Below are 16,774 nucleotides of genomic sequence, written 5' to 3'. Positions count from 1 at the left end.
CAGATATTTTTATATATACACATCCTCTCTCCCACAGGGTCATGTAGTAAATTTTTTTCAAAATATTTTCAAAGTTTTAAAAAATGGATATATTTAACTTACCTTTAAAAATGTGGCCACACTTGAAGTTTAAAATTAAGAAGCAACTGATTCAAAAGCAGATTCTACTAGAAAGAAATTTTTTTTAGAGAGACCTTGGCAGACAAACTCTAAGGTGGCTCCCCATAACTCCCTCTTCTCAGTGTTGGGGAGACCCATAGCTGGTATATTAAATTAAGAATATGCAGACTATGACGTGCTGAATGAGGAGGCACAAGGCACCCACATGGGGAGAGCAGGTAGCTCCCTTAGCATCTGAGCTCCCGCTTTGGGGAAGCGAAAACCCTGGGGTTGTTTTGATCGAAGGCGCAGTGTCAATACACTCACTCAAAGGAAGTAAAATCAGAAGGTTTATTACTTACAAATTCCAGAAACAGGTGAAGGCGGGACCTGCAATGAGCTGGGAGAAGGGCAGTCCTCGTCCCAGGTCATCAGCGAGAGGGAGATGGAGAGCAGGGTAGCAAGCACCTATTACTTATAAAGTAGTTGGGGCGGAGGTCACTAAATTTTTCCGGGCTCAACTCCAAGTGGTTATTTTAAAAGGTGCCCCAGAAAAGCTAAGCAGGATCTTGTGGCAGGAATCCTCAGCTCAGGTCCTTATCTAAATGCCCAGACTCTGGATCTGAGCAGGGTTGTCATACTGTATGATGTCTAGGCAGCAACTCAAAATAGCTGTTCCCTCATCACACTCTTAGCGTTTTTGTCTTTCTGTAATCCTTTCCCCTCATGTATGAGTAGGACCTGTGACTTGCTACTAGGCAGTAGAATGTAACAAAGGGGATGGATGTAATGTCACACATGGGATGCCCCACTTGTGATGACATTACATTCTATAAGACTCCGTCTTGCTAGCAAACCTGTGCTAGGGACTCTCCTTGCTTGCTCATGAAGTAAGCCATCATGTTGTTAAGTCCACAAGGCAAAAGACTGTGAGCATCTTCTAGGAACTGGGGATGGCCTCTGTGAACTGTCAGCAGCTTCTAGGAGATGAGGGCAACCTCCAGCTGACAGCCAGTAAGAAGTCCAGGTCTTCAGTTCTACAGACACAGGGAAATTAATTCTACCTATAATCTGAGTGAGAATAGAGTAGATTCTTTCCCATTCTAGCTTCCAAGTGAGAATGCAGCCCATTCTATTCCTTGATTTCAGCCTTGTGAAACCCTAGGGGGCAGAGTACCCAGCTAACCTGACCCAGAGAAACTGCAAGATAATAAATGTGTGTGTGTGTATGTTTAACTGCTAGTTTTGTGGTAATGTGCCACATAGCAATAGACAACTAGTACAGATAACGTTCTTTCATTTTCTGTAATCTTCCCCAAAGAGTTTTGAAATTAGAGAATGTCAGTATGGCTATAAAGAAAATAAAGCATATTTTAGCCATAAACTATTAATCTGAAAACTTCTTGGGATTTTAAAATGTTAAATACAATTAGAGAGTTTTTGTTAATTAGATTTCTGCTAAAAGATTAGAGAAAAACAAACTAAAAAGAGACAGCTCATTCTAAAATAATTCCAAAGAAGGTTTAACTTCTTAATTATAATTTTGGGAAAAATTTTTTATTACTTTCCAAACACTTAGTTAACAGAGTATTAGACAATCTGTGATATGGCTTTATGCAGAAAGAACTTGAATAAAGTTTAGTATCTATGAACTGCAGACAGATAGATGTTAAAAATATAACGGTTATGTTGCAACAAGACATGTATTTAGTGTATTTTTTTTTTTCCCCAAAGCCCCAGTGCATAGTTGTGTATCCTAGTTGTACACCTTTCTAGCTCCTCTATGTGGGATGCTGCCTCAGAATGGCTTGATGAGCAGTGCATAGGTCTGTGCCCAGGATCCAAACCAGCAAACTCCAGGCCGCCGAAGTGGATCACGTGAACTTAACCATTACCACACTGGGCCAGCCGCGAGATATGTATTTATATCTCACAATTTCCCACTAAAATAATGAGAAAACTCATCAAGAATATGACCTTAGTTTTTAAAATATTTTTTCAGCCTGATTCTATACAAAAGTAAATAATAGTTTAATTCAACTATTCTTGAAAAAATTAGGAAGGGAAAGAGAAGTTAAAATTTACAGAAGACTTACCTGATACATTTGCAATGATGCCTCTGTACACATAATTTCAACTTCTGTGGAAAACAGGAATTTTAATTGACTCTATTTGTGAGATGGCAGGCTCAATGGACAATACTGTTCTTAAATATTCTTACTATTGCCATAGAACGGCAAATATTCTAAAAAATTCAAATTCTTTGGAAACTAGTAACTTACAAAATAATGTCTACAAATATCATAATAAATTGTCCAAATGACTTAAAATGTAAATTGCATATTCATTCATCAGTTCATTTATTAATAAACCACACGTTGAGTTCCTATGTATTCATCAGTCTGATGCACAGCATTTAGAAGTCGTATCGTACTTCTCTTATTCAATACCAAGGTTAGGACATTAAAACATCCTCTAGCTGGACCAATGAAAACCTGGTTTACAAGTGTGCTTAACACAAGCCCAGCTGCATAAAGTCCCACTTACTACGTTGCCTTCCCATTCTTCACACTGGATTCTTGCCATTTTCTTTTGTTCCTCTTCCCACCTCCCCCAACTGCTGTACAATCTTGATCATTTTCAAATTTCTGAAAGTATTCTATTTTAATTTTTAAAAATAAAATATTTTGATATTTTTAAAAGAATGATATAATTAACTAAAAGCCAAAAAAGTAATACACTCTACAGAGAGCAGATGCTTCCAGGCTGTGGTTGGTTCTATGAAACCATTTAATCAGTGGCCATTTAGCTCAGATCAACAGGCAATTTTCATAGCTCAGAATTTCCTTCTAGTATTTTTCCCAGACACCCTTTTCACATACAAAGCCTTTGGATGCTGTCCATTAAATTTACATCCCAAGGTAAATTGTGAACTTACCAAACACAAAACAAATGCACCATACTCCTTGTGACCAGCAGGTGGGTTGAGATGGGACTTTGTTGCTCACACGGGCACTGCTCCTCAGTTCTGCAGGAGGGCAAAGGATCAAGACGGCCACCAATTTCCCAACATCATGTTTTATTTTTACAAAATCTTTAGGTTTTCTTCAGCCTTGAGAAAGTCAAATGCAGCACTTAGCCCCATTTCTAGACTTTAAGTGCCCAAGAGTGCAGGTATACGACCTCTCCCTGCTGGTTCCGGTAAGGAAGAGCCATTTAAGAAATGCTCATTGCCCCTCTGTATGGCCATTGCAAAAGGCAGCACTGTTAGTGACACTTGTGCTAAATTTGCTGTCTGGTTCCTGCAGCAGGGCACTTCATCCTTGCATTTCAAAGCATCACATTTTCTTTTGTATTTACCTTGCCAAACAGAATAAACAATGAGTAACCAATCATCATCATCATCATCATCTCTTTGTACATTTCCAATCTTGTATCTTGAGTGGTATTAAAGATGCACTTTGCTATAAGAATGAGTTTTCCATTTTTGCACTGTAATCCAGACAAGGGTTCCCAGTTAGAACCAGGATGATGGAGATCACATCCTTCAGAGAAAAAGATGTGCACCTAGTATTTTAGGAAACTGTTCCTGGAGTAGAGGTAGTTTTGAAGTCATGGGAATCTTTATATTTGGTATATTTAGATGACACACTAACATTTACCCCATGCCACCTGGGCCCATCACTTTCTGTGCACAGTAGGGCAGTCCTTAATGAGAAGTCCTAGATGTCATAGAAGTCGGCTCTATACACAAACAAAGGTCAAAACTTTTCTCATCTAGAAAAGTTTCTCCAAATCAATGGCTCTATTCTGTTCTCATATCGTGTGCTAAATACACATATTTATTAGTATTTTGCCTCATGAAGCTTTTATAAAAACATATTCATTGCCAAAGGGAAAGCATTTTGAGACCAAAAACACTTTGAGAAACATAAGTTTCTCCTTCTGCCCTACTTTGTAAAGACTTTTCCTCCTTTCTTTTCCATTAATATTGTATATTATGATGCACAAACATTAGTGTGGATCAGAATTTCTAAGTTAACATACATTTTAGCGCCATTAGAAAAAGCACAGACTGTGGTTTCTCTTTTTATGAGAATGGAGATTGAAGGCAGCTGTTTTCAAAAGCACTAATGTACTTCAAACAATGATGTAATATCTAATGTACATAACCTTTTTAAGGCTGGTAATATAGAAGGCATTTAGATTTACTGTGGAAATATGTCTCAATTTTATTTCCTGCAAAAAAAGACACAGGGAGGCATGTGGAGTTTTGTTTTTCCATTTGGTTTCTAAATGCCATGGCCCATAAATAAACCTACATACTACTCAGAACTGGGATAAATTTGGCAATGATCATCTTAGTCTAACAAAAAGTATAAGAAACTATTCAGGATCACTTAAGACCATAAATAGTGTCCCTTTAGACTAAACGAATTGAAGATAAATATCTTGCTCCAGTGGGGACTAATTCAACTGTTTGCTTTGCTCTCAAAGAGTCATCCCTTCTATAAATATTAACTGAGCATCTAATTATTTGAAAGAAGTCCGTGGGAAACAAAGTAGACTAAGCCATAGTCTGTCATCTTGGAGCTTCCCATCTGGTAGGGAAGACTTTAATCATGTCAGCGTAAGATGTATAAGTTTCCTATTGTTGCTGTAACAAATTACTACAAACTTAGTGGTTTAAAGCAACACAAATTTATTAAAGATTTGGAATGCAGAAGTATAAAATGGGTTGGCAGGGCTGTGTTCCTTCCAGAGGCTCTAGGGGAAAATCTGTTTCCTTGCCATTTCCAGCTTCTAGAGATCTCCTGCATTCCCTGACTCATGGCCCCTTTCTCCGTCTTCCAAGTCAGCAGTGTAACATTTTCAAACCTCTCTGTGTCTGCTTTTGTCATCACATCTCATTCTGACCCTCCTGCCTCCCTCTTATAATGACCCTTGTGATTACACTGGGCCCACCCAGATAATCCAGGATAATCTCCCCATCTCAAGATCCTTAATTTAGTCACATCTGGAAGGTCCATTTTGCCATGTAAAGTGAAATATTCACAACAGCTGTCTTTTTTGGGGGGGTAATGGGAAGCATATTCTGCCTAGGACACAAGATAAGCTTTCCAAAGTGCTAGAGCATGGATAGAAAATGATATAGAAATATCTAAAGATGGGAGATGGATTGGAACGGGGATGAGAGAAGCTAGTGTTGAAAGAGGTGGTGTTCTGGAATGTTTAGCATTAGTTGAATGGTTAGGGCTTGTTAGGGGCATATGAAGAAAGGTGGATTTACAGCTGGCGTTACTAACAGAGCAAACTGTACTATCCAAAGCAAGGAGGCAAAAGATTCAGATTATGTCTCTAACATAGCGTGTTTGTGAAAATATCGAGCAAGAGAGTGGGTCTATTAGATCCATCTTTCGGTAACGTAATGTTGGCAGTAACATAGATTTATGTGATATGTGCTCATCTTGGTGGGAAATGGGGGATGCCAGACACTCCACTGGGGTTAAGGGAAGAAATTTTTGAATTTTTATTTTTATTCATTGTTATATTCATTTTAATTTCAAATTATGTTTGATTTATGAGGTGCAAAAAATTAAGTATAGCAGAACATGAATAACATTATAAATATTTAATAGACATGCATTTACTGTGCATGTACCTTGTTTTTTTTTTTTAAATTACAACTTACTTCTAAATGGCTCAAACCCAACAACAACAATAACAATAGTGATGCCCTGCCCTCATGTGGTTAGGGATACTGGTTCATGGTACACCTTGGACTGGGGAGAAATGGGGGTCAGGTTCAGTCAGAAATTCAACAGTGGAAGAGTCACAAGTTACTTATCCTATTATTTTATATCTTCTACCACTTCATAGAGGTAAAAGCTATAGAATTTTTTGAATCATTGTATGTGATTTCTTTGATTATGTATCTAGAGAATATGGATCCTGAGAAAATTTCAAAATTTTAGACCTTAATGACTGATGGTTTAACCTGAATTAAGGCACAGAATACAGAATAAAAAGAAATCAAGGGAGAAAATAATGAATCATAAAGTAAGGATCTCAAAGAATCAATGCACCACATATTCTCCTTAATCTGCTGACCATGGAGTTTTGGTGGATAAAAGGATAATTCAGTTCTGTGGTATTACATCCTAAGTTCCTTTAATCAAGAGACGGAGGTAATTGAAGAATAGTGAACCACAGGGCAAGGTGCCCTTCCCATTGTTTTGTCATTTACTTAATCAGTGACTGGTGATCACAAAACAGAGTTTCTTTATCTGTAAGATATGGATTATACTATTTCCCATCTCATATTGCTGTTTTTAGAAACCAATAAATTAATAATTGTATATAACATTTAATTAGTACTCAGTAAATATTAGCCATGATAAAAGAACACTCTCCAAAATTTTAAAAAACTCTCACACAAATATATAGTAAGCACATGTAAATGTTTATCTATTGCATTAATGAGGGAAGAAGCAAAATATTAAGGCTGGTTAAAAAGAATTCAAGAGATAGTGTATACATAAACACATAATGTTGGCATAAGATCGCTAAATAAGAGTATAAAACTGGTTAGTGTCCTACGAGGCAATACAGCCTCAAGTTTTGGGGGCTGTCTTTTCTACTAGACAGAAATCATTGGCAGCTTTAACAGACAAAAATCTACAAGTTAACATGAAACTTCCTAGAGTCTGGACACTAATGATAACCACAAAGTGAAACAAAGGCACATTCCCCTTTAGAATTAATAGTCTTTGTTTTGTGAAGACCCAGGCAAAAGTGCTCCAGTGTGACAATAAAATGACACAATGTCATCCTCTTTGCTTATTTCCAAGTTTTAAATAATAGTATTTTTATGTTCATTATGTGGTGAGAACACTGAGCTTTGGAAAAGATGCAACTTATCCTAGGTAAAAAAATTTATAAGTGGAAGAACCAGGATTTCAACAAAGGGAGTTTGGATGTAAACAATTATTAACAGTTGCTATGATGTATTGAATCTTAACAATATATTGTGGACTTGCCTAAATGTTTTATGTGTATTAACTCATTTAATGCTCACGGTAGACTTGAGGTAGCTTCTGGTACTAACCCCATTTACTAATAGAAAACTACTGTTTGCCAGCTGTGTGTATTAATTGGAATGAAAAAAGGTTAAAGCCATTGAAAGTTGCACTGAGAGTTATTAATCTTCATCCAGCTGTGTTACTCGAGCAGAAGAACCCGGGCCTTGGATGGAAACACCATACTGTTCACAGAGCTAATTAAATTTGCTGTGTCCTACAAATCACTATGATGAAGAGACTAAAGAGAATATCTGGATTATTTGTTTTTTGCGAGTCTTAATTTGGTGGTTCATATGTTCTCCCTTGATTTCCTTCCTTTTTTGAATTTTGTTTACTGATTCATAGCAAACCAACATGATTCATGTCTAAGCCTTGAAGTCGTCTCGGGGTCGCCAGCCTCTCCATCTATTTAATTGTCTATAGTTATTGAGCACATCTTATAGTTCCACTTCTTCAAAGCAATGCAGGTTTGAGATTAGTACTAGGATTTCTCTAACTCAACCTGATCCCATCTATTCCTTTCCAAGCCATCCCCCACATAAGTTATCTCTAATCTCAACTAAAACAGAGATAGAGCTATTGTTGGTACTGGTTGTGTCAATATTATTTTTAGTATCAGGTTTGAGGTATTTGGGAGAAATTGAAGAGTCAAAGGAAGGGGTATGTACCATACAAATACATCCAGATTTATAATTTATGTACATGTTCTATTGTTCTGGAATACTGTGCACATTATAAAATAACAACACATTTGAAGTAAAAATAAATCAACTTTGGTTGATTTTCTTGCACCCTACCCATCTCCATCTAGAGTGTTCACATTTCACTTAGAAGATCATAACTCTAAACTGTTGCCAACATTATCTTTCCAAAAGAGATATCCGATGGTCCCACTCTCCTGCTCAATATCTTTAAACACACCTCAAGAACCAAACGCTCCTGCCCCTAATTCTGCCTTGATTTTTATAATATGGTTCTCTCTGTTTGGAAAGGCCTTTTTCTTGCCCATCTTTCTCCATAGCCATCTATCAACATTAATTACACGCTCCCAAGGTAACCCATGTTTCTTTATGGTCTTTTCCCATCCTCCTGTTCTAACAATCTCTCTTCCACATTTCCATATTAAGTACTACCTTTGTTATAACAGTATGACAGTTGACACTGTGGTGTCACTATCAAAGTGTTTCTCTCTCCACGAGAAACTCCAAGAAGACAGACTGTGGTTGTCTTCTCTGTTTTCTTAGTATTTTGCAAACACTGAATGCTCAATAGTGGCATATCAAATAAATACCTTATTTGAGAGCAAAAGAGTCAGGCTTGAATTAGTTCCCACTTGAACAAGTATTCTTACATTCACTTCTGATTAAATCCCAGAGATGGCCTTTTATTTTATTTGATGATGTTAGTTGGTTTGTCATATTTTTGCTTGATTGCAATGGTGACTTACAGAGAGATTCATACTGTTTCTAGCAGGTGGGTTTCTATAAACGGGTCAAGATATTTTTGAAGCAAAAGCACACAACTCTCAATTATTTGAAACATGGCCTCATACTGAATCTAAACTCTGTATCGCTGTATTTGAAAATATGATGTTTGAAGCAGTTGAGTAATTTTTAAAGAGCTTTCTTCTGTCTCTCCACTTACACAAAAAGAGAAACCATGAGCTTTTTTCTTTTTCTAATGGTTTTAAAATTTGACTTAGACATTTTAATACATTGTCATGTTTTCATATCATGATAAATATTTAATGTTAATGGAAAAGAGGCATACATTTTGAACATAAAAGTGAGAGAAAGCTTTAAAAATTGAGAAAAAAATTTAAGTTTCTAAAGGTATTTTATTTCTCAAAATGCTTTCCTACTGCCAATGAATCTGCTTTTAAAAACCTTTATGATACCAAATTACTAGTAAAAGTATGTTTAGCACAGGAAGAACAAATAGAGTAAGAGCCTGCTTTTGAGAAATATCTTTTCAGTTCTAGAGGAGGACAGTTTGAGTCTCATTTGTGTCTGGAGCTGATCTGCTACATAAGAATTCATGTGTGGGATTGCCCTAGTGTCCACAGAGTGTTGGTGAACACTTGGTTCATGGGCCATCCAGTAGAGGGTTCCCTAAATATATTGAAATGTAAGGACTCTTATGATGTCTAGACAAACTTTCTCCTGACACAGGTCCCCAAAAGAATGGACACACATCTATTCTTTGCAGAATGTAATCCCCTGGTTCTCATGTAACTGAAAGATAATGAGGAAACCCAGGCTTTACCTGCTTTACATAACAGAGGGCACCATTAGATGTCACTCAAGATACAAGGATCAAAATAAACTGGATTTTTTTTTGTTTGTTCTATATAATTTTATTCATTTGGGGGGAAAATACAAAAGAAAAACAGTCCATTTGAAAGGAAAGTTTGAACTGGCCAAGTTTGAACATGGTGTCATAGTCTAAGAGAAAATGAGCCCTGAGTTCCTCCATTCTGTACTACGTTTGCCTGCATCAAAAAGGTAATGAGGGGGTCGACCCGGTGGCACAAGCAGTTAAGTACGTGCGCTCCGCTGAGGTGGCCCAGGGTTCACAGGTTTGGATCCCGGACTCACACAGAGGCACCGCTTGTCAAGCCATGCTGTGGCGGCATCCCGTATAAAATAGAGGAAGATGGGCATGGATGTTAGCTCAGGGCCAATCTTCCTCAGCAAAAAAAGAAGAGGATTGGCGTTGGATGTTAGCTCAGGGCTGATCTTCCTCATCAAAAAAAAAAGTAGTGAGCATTTCTTCAGTAATGCCTGTGTCTTACCTAAATTACTGAGGAGAGGATACATACATGTGAACTTGTGAACTTCTTGATTAGAAATGGGACCACATTCTGCTCGTGGTACTGATAGTGAAATAAATTGGAGTAATTAAATACATGATATTACGGAGCTTTGAGCACCTTTCTTGGTCTTTCATCCTCATGCAGATCTGAGCATCACTATGCCAATGTCGACGGAAGCACCAAGGACTGACCTGCCACCTCTTCTCTACCTCTATTCCCCGGTACCGGGAGCTGGTTTCATGAACTTCACAATGCACTTGATTCGGTCCTGACAAATTTATAGTGTGCCTTGGGATATAAATTTAATTGACTATTATTTCAGGCTTTGTCATCAGAAAGGTCACTGGAGAAAAATACATAGGGAAGTTCTGAAGTATGAAAATTGTCAGTTAATCTGAGATTTTCATTTAACTGAGGTTTATTTTTAGGTCCAATTTCACTGCGCTGTGCCAAAGGCCATTGTAAAACTTGATGAAGAAATAATTTTCCTTTTAAAATGATATAACATTTAATTGTAATTCTAATTATATTCAATTTACTGGTGATATTAAGGTACATTTTGAATGGAGGCTAAGCGTCCTTTTTGCTTCACTCCTTGGCACAGTGGAATTGTGAAGCTACCAAAGCCGAATGACATTAGGAATTATGTACTGACCACTTACTATGCATTGGATGCTATATTCACCACCCTGGCTGGTGTGAAAAGATGTTTAAATACTTGCATTTTAAAGATTACTTGCATTTCAGATCTTAGGAAAGAAAGATATATAATTGGAGATACGGTTTTCTTGGACCTCCCATTTATTTTTCTTTCTATATTGAGTTATTTCTATTTAGTCTATGGGTGGCATTTTCTTCAATATCATTTCCTAAAATTTATGCAGAATTGTTGTCTATATTTACCCTTTCTCTTTTTTGCTATAATTGCTTTACTTACGTTCTTCAATAATTCTTCATTTCATGAGTAACTAAATAGAAATAGATGTAAATAGTAATTTGCTGTCTCCAGAGAAAAGTCAACATAACAGCCTCAACTTACATCACTCATTCACACCTCCACTGTGTTTATTTTTCAATAAATATTGAGTGTTTCTTGCGTACCCATAATTTACTGGGTGCAAGAAAGAATTAAAATAAGATATGTGGCTCATACCAGCTTTTAAAGAATGCCTGAGGGATGTAGACACTCTAAGATTTGATTACGTATCAAATAACAAGAACAGAAAATAAGAGGTAAATAGGTTTTTTTTAAAGGATAATCTAGACTATCGGAAAAGACTTTTCCAGAGACTAATAGAAAAGGTTCATAAAAGACAGGAAATAGATATATGTTGAAGAATGGGGAAAATTTGGATGAGTCAGAAGTTAAGTGGAAGAAATTACAGGAAATGGAACCAGTAAGAGCCAAGTCAGAATTAGGAACAGAGTGGGCAACAGATAAGTAGGAGCTAAGAAGAGGGTTTGTGCGGAAGGAAGGAGGAGTTAGTCAAATGGAAAAGGTTGGGGCTGATTCTGCAAGGCTCTATTCCAGCTCTTTCACTCACCTGGGAAAGCAACCATCTTAAAGGATGGTGTGGCAAGACACTTCAATTTCCTATTGTAACAAAACCCCTGATACTTTTTAGTAGGTTAACGACCACTTGATACATTTTGAGAAAGCACATTCTATTTTCTTAAATAGATTATTCAACACTGAAAGTAATGGGTGATGGGGAGCCCAGTATTATTCTCAGATATACTTTCCAATCAATGCTTTAATCATTTTTTGAAAAGTACTAATTGTTGCCTCAATCACAGATTTGATAAAGCAGGAATAGGTTATGCCACACCTAATAGTTCTTTCTTCTCTTTTATATTATTCTCATAACAATTATTTTAAAAACTTAGTTTTTAATTGTTAAAATGAGTCATTTTATATTTCTCATATTCAAAAGTGGAACTCAAGCATGTTATTCTGCAGGCTCTCTTTTCCTTTTACATATCTTAAAAATGTTAACCATAATGCTTGCTCTAAAAAAATGCAGCAAAGTTGATATTGATGGGCCCTGGATTTCTTCTGGCTTATTTTCCCTCCTGCTGGCCATCCTGCAGTGACTGTATCATCAGGCAGATATTAGAAATGTATAAACACATGCATTTTGCTTACAGTCTTCTAAGTCAGATTTCATCTGCTAATGGGCAGACCAATTCTCTGATGTATTTAAATCCATCTGGTGCTTTCCATGTTTCTGTGATATATTTACTCACTGCCATAATTTAAGTGTCAGCAACATGTTTCTCCATCTTGAATTATCCACTTTTGTCACTCAAGTATTAGTCTGTTCATTAAATGAGCTTTCATTTACATGCAACTGTACTTTTGTTACTACTTTTAAATCTCTTTGGGGATTTCGAAATATATTTCTAGAATCTGACTGTGGATTATGATCCAAATTACTGTTCATCTATTCCTACTAAAGAGACATATTGTGGCTTCCTATTTCCGAGACCAAGTAGTTGTATATCAAGAAGATCATCTATAGATCAACCAGAGGAATAAGTACAAGCCAATGATGAGAGATCAATTGAGAGAGGTTACTAGTGTCCTTCAAGAGAATAATTTATATATAAATATAGATATAAACCAAACTTTAAGGAATTCAGGAAGAGTCACATGTAGAAGGAGTGAAAATGACAATGAAGTTCACCCATTCTTAATGATTGGCAGTTATCTAAAGCAAGATCTAAGGGAATAAATGGGATAAAAAGTAGGATGAAGTTGACTTTTCAAGAAAGAGGGGCCTGTATGTTTATGAAGATGAGGAAAAGGACCACTACTCCAAGCATGTAGAAATGATGTAATTATTATAGGGAAAGTCCATGGAATGATGGAAGGCGATATGGGTCGATGGCGTAAGTAGAAAGGAATTACACGTTTTTGAGAAGGTGGAGGTTGATAGAGGGGGAGATAAGATCATAGTGTATGGCTCTGCCTTTTAAAGTGAAAAATGTAGCCCTCTTGAGGACTTCAAATTATAGACTAACATATAAAAGAGATGATATGAAATAGCTCTTTGAAGGTACCCTAGAGAATATAAAATAAGTTAATAAAAAGAGTTACGGGAGAAATGAAGGCTTGGGGAAAGTTAGAGCATGCATTTGTAACAATACTATCAAAATATTACATGCAAAAACAGAAAACATAATATCTACTCCCTTAACAAATTTTTAAGTGCACAGTACAGTATTTGTAACTATAAGCACAGTGTTGTACAGCAGATCTGTAGAACTTTTCATCTTGCATGGCTGAAACTCTATATCCACGAACAGCAACTCCCCATTCCCCACCTGCACTCCAGCCCCTGGCAGTCACCATTCTACTTTCTGTTTCCATGAGTTTGACTACCTTAGTTACCTCATATAAGTGAAATCATGCAGTATTTGTTCTTCTGTGACTGGCTTATTCCACTTAGCATAACGTCCTCCAGGTTCATCCATGTTGTAGCATATGACAGGATTTCCTTCTTTTTTACACCTGAATAATATTTCATTGTACATATATACCACATTTTCTTTATCCATTCATCTGTTGACAGACATTTAGATTGTTTCTACCTCTTGGCTATTGTGACTAATACTACAATGAACAGGGGAGTACAAATATCTTTTGAGATGCTGATTTCAATTCTTTGGACAATGTTGAGCAAGTGGCATCTGTTGCCTATACCAGGAATAGAAGTCTAAGCACTTCTGACCACTACGTCTTGGTATCGGAGTCACCAAGGAAAATACAACGCAGTCAGGCACTGGATGGAATAATACTTTACTCGCATAAAGAAGAAACAGAGCAAGATCAGCTTCAGTAGTGGATGTCAGTCTCCGATGGCCAGCAGGTTCCTCCCTGCAGCCATCTGAGGTTGATTGTTTTGCACGCATCCCTCTTGTGCTCCAGCAGAAGGACCCCATCCTCCCCATTAACCCCAGTCGTGGGGTTAGCCACGTGCTATATGACGTACATGCTTAAGCAGAATGATCCGAGGAGCACAGATTGAGTCTGAAATAGGGAAAGATTTTCCCACATATGGTGACAAGTCCAGCACAGGCTGTGAGTTCTCTATCTCTTGGTAAGGAAGAGTTCCAGACCCAAACCCATTCTTCTGTGGCCAAGTAGGGGTCAAAAGACTGCATGCATGAGACTGCCTTTCCAAACACATAAATAACAAGAATTGGGATTGTTGAATCACATGGTAGTTCTATTTTATTGTTTTGAGGAATCTCCATACTGTTTTCAATAGTAGCTACACCATTTTACATTCCCACCAACAGTGCACAAGGGTTCCAAGTTCTTCACATCCTCACCAGCACTCATTATTTCCTGTTTTTCTGATAATGGCCATTCTAACAGTTGTGAGGTGAAACCTCATTGTGGTTTTGATTTGCATTTTCCTGATGGTTACTGATGTTAAGCATCTTTTCATGTACCTGTTGGACATTTGTATGTCTTCTTTGGAGCAATGTCTTTTCAAGCCCTTTGCCGCTTTTTAAATGTTTTTTAATATGTTTTTTTGTTTTGTTTTATTTTTGCTATTGACTAGTAGGAGTTCCTTATATGTTTTGGAAATGAACCTTTATCAGATATATGGTTTGCAAATATTTTCTCCCATTCTGCAGGTTACCTTTTCACTCCATTTTTTCCCTTGATTGCAGAAGCTTTTTAGTTAGATGTAATCCAGCTTGTCTAATTTCAGGTCTTATGTTTAACTCTTTAAACCATTTTGAGTTGATTTTTGTGTGTGGTGTTAGATAAGGGTCCAATTTCATTCTTTTGCATGTGGATATCCAATTTCCCAATATGATTTATTGAAGAGAATATCCTATCCCAATTGTGTGTTCTTGGCACCCTTGTCAAAGATTAGTTGACTGTATATGTGTGGGTTTACTTTTGGGCTCTGCCTTCTCTTCCATTGGTCTATATGTCCACATTTGTGCCACTACCATACTGTTTTGATAACTGTAGCTTTTTAATATGTTTTGAAATCAGGAATTTTGTTCTTCTTTCTCAAGATTATTTTGGCTATTTGAGGTCCTTTGTGGTTGCATATGAATTTTAGGATTGTTTTTTCTATTTCTGTAAAAAAATGCCATTGGGGTTTTAATAGGGATTCCACTGAATTTGTAGATTTCTTTGGCAGTATAGACATTTTAACAACATTAAGTCTTCAAATCCATGAACACGGGATATCACTCCATTTATACGTGTCTTCTTTAATTTCTTTCAGCAATGTTTGGCAGTCTTCAGTGTGTAAGTCTTTCTCTTCCTTGGTTAATTTTATTCCTAAGTATTTTATTCTTTTTGACGCTATTGTAAATGGGATAGTTGTCTTACCTTCTTTTTCAGATTGGTCATTGTTAGTGTGTAGAGACACAATTGACTTTTGTTAAGTCTATATAATTTTTGACTTAAAAAATGTTTTGAAGCATAGGATCAAGAGAAGAAAAGCAGAAAATTGCAAAGACCAGCTGGGGAAGGTGGGGAGAGATGAGTTCTAGCAGAAACTCAGTGGAGAAATGGAAGTCTAACAGAGTAATATAAGCTGCAGTTGTCATGGGTAATCAGATTCAGGCCTTTAACAACGAGTTCATCCATCTTCCCTGGGTACCTGCCATCTACTATGTGACAGGCGGGGCAATGTGCATTGGAAACACAATGGTGAAAGTCCGAGGACAGGAGCTAAGACTGAGGATCTGAATCTTCCCGGGACCAGAGAGAATTTTAGTACAGCTGCAAGATGGAGTACTGGGTCAAGACAATAGAAGATTTCAAGAAGAGAGGGGTCAGCACTGCCACGTTCTAACGACATTAGTTAACTTGAGGGAGCACGGCCACTGGGTTAGTGATAAGGCAGGCATTGGTGATATTGACAAAAGCAGTTCCAGTGGATTTATTTTGGGTCAGAAGCTGTATTACAGGGATGTGGCAGGTAAATGAAAGAAGAAATAAGTGGAGAACTGAGCCAGCATCAGATTAAGACCTTTAGCGCCTGTAAGAATAAAGACAAGAGAGCCCACTCGTTTGAAGGTTATCCTAATACAACTGTATTTTCCAAAATGACACAAAGTACAAGAATTCTGGAGTTGGAACAGCTTTCTTGTACATCGTCTAATTACACAGTTCTGCAAGAATACTCTGTAACGGACTCTTTGGTATTTTTGTGTCTTTTCTTTTTCTGATGCCATGCTGCTCACTGCTCAGCATGTGTGTGGGAGTCCAGCACTGATGGGGACTCATTTCAGGGAACTGGACTTTGAAGGAGAGGAAGTAGATGGATTGAAAGTGAGTTGGGAAATCAGGACTGAGAGGTTTGTGGGGAAGCAAGGTGTTATTTTGTTTTTCATTTGGGGAATGCTCAAGAATATCTAAATGTTTAAGGAATGCAATTGATAAAAAAGAAAACATTTGGATATGCATAAGAGAACCTATGATTAATGAAGCAAAGTTTGCTTAAAAGTTAGAAAGGGTAAGAGTGGGAGAAGAGAGGAAAGGATTAGCATTAGCCACCAAAGCAGCACACTCTTGATAGGAAGTATAGTGGGAACCATGAGATGTCTACCTAGAGTATAGTGTGTTCAAGGTAAATCAACATAATGCAACAATAGAAAGCATCCAGTGGTTTAACACGGACATGTTTCTAATTAGTTCACATAAGTGTAGTTTGTGTAAACTGTGAAACATGCACGTGTAGTCATTTATTTTTAGTGAAGCGTGTTGTGTCCTAAGGAATTTGATCAGAGCAATCAG

The 16,774-nt window shown here is 37.1% G+C and overlaps 1 long non-coding RNA gene across 3 annotated transcripts in view; it reads left to right on the top strand.

Annotated features, from left to right (window-relative positions):
- Positions 1–10,927, top strand: part of LOC147913088 (uncharacterized) — a 125,210-nt gene extending 114,283 nt beyond the window's left edge. For all 3 annotated transcript variants that reach the window (XR_015549123.1, XR_015549124.1, XR_015549126.1), the window contains one exon: positions 10,141–10,927. This is a non-coding gene — a long non-coding RNA (uncharacterized LOC147913088). The remainder of the gene's footprint in view (positions 1–10,140) is intronic.
- Positions 10,928–16,774: the final 5,847 nt, after the last annotated feature.

The sequence above is a fragment of the Ceratotherium simum genome, chromosome 30 (assembly GCF_057802395.1).
Source record: "Ceratotherium simum simum isolate JZ-2026a chromosome 30, ASM5780239v1, whole genome shotgun sequence".
Taxonomy (NCBI): Eukaryota; Metazoa; Chordata; class Mammalia; order Perissodactyla; family Rhinocerotidae; genus Ceratotherium; species Ceratotherium simum.
The sequence above is the reverse complement of the archived record's forward strand: the minus strand, read 5'-3'. Positions and strand labels throughout refer to the sequence as shown.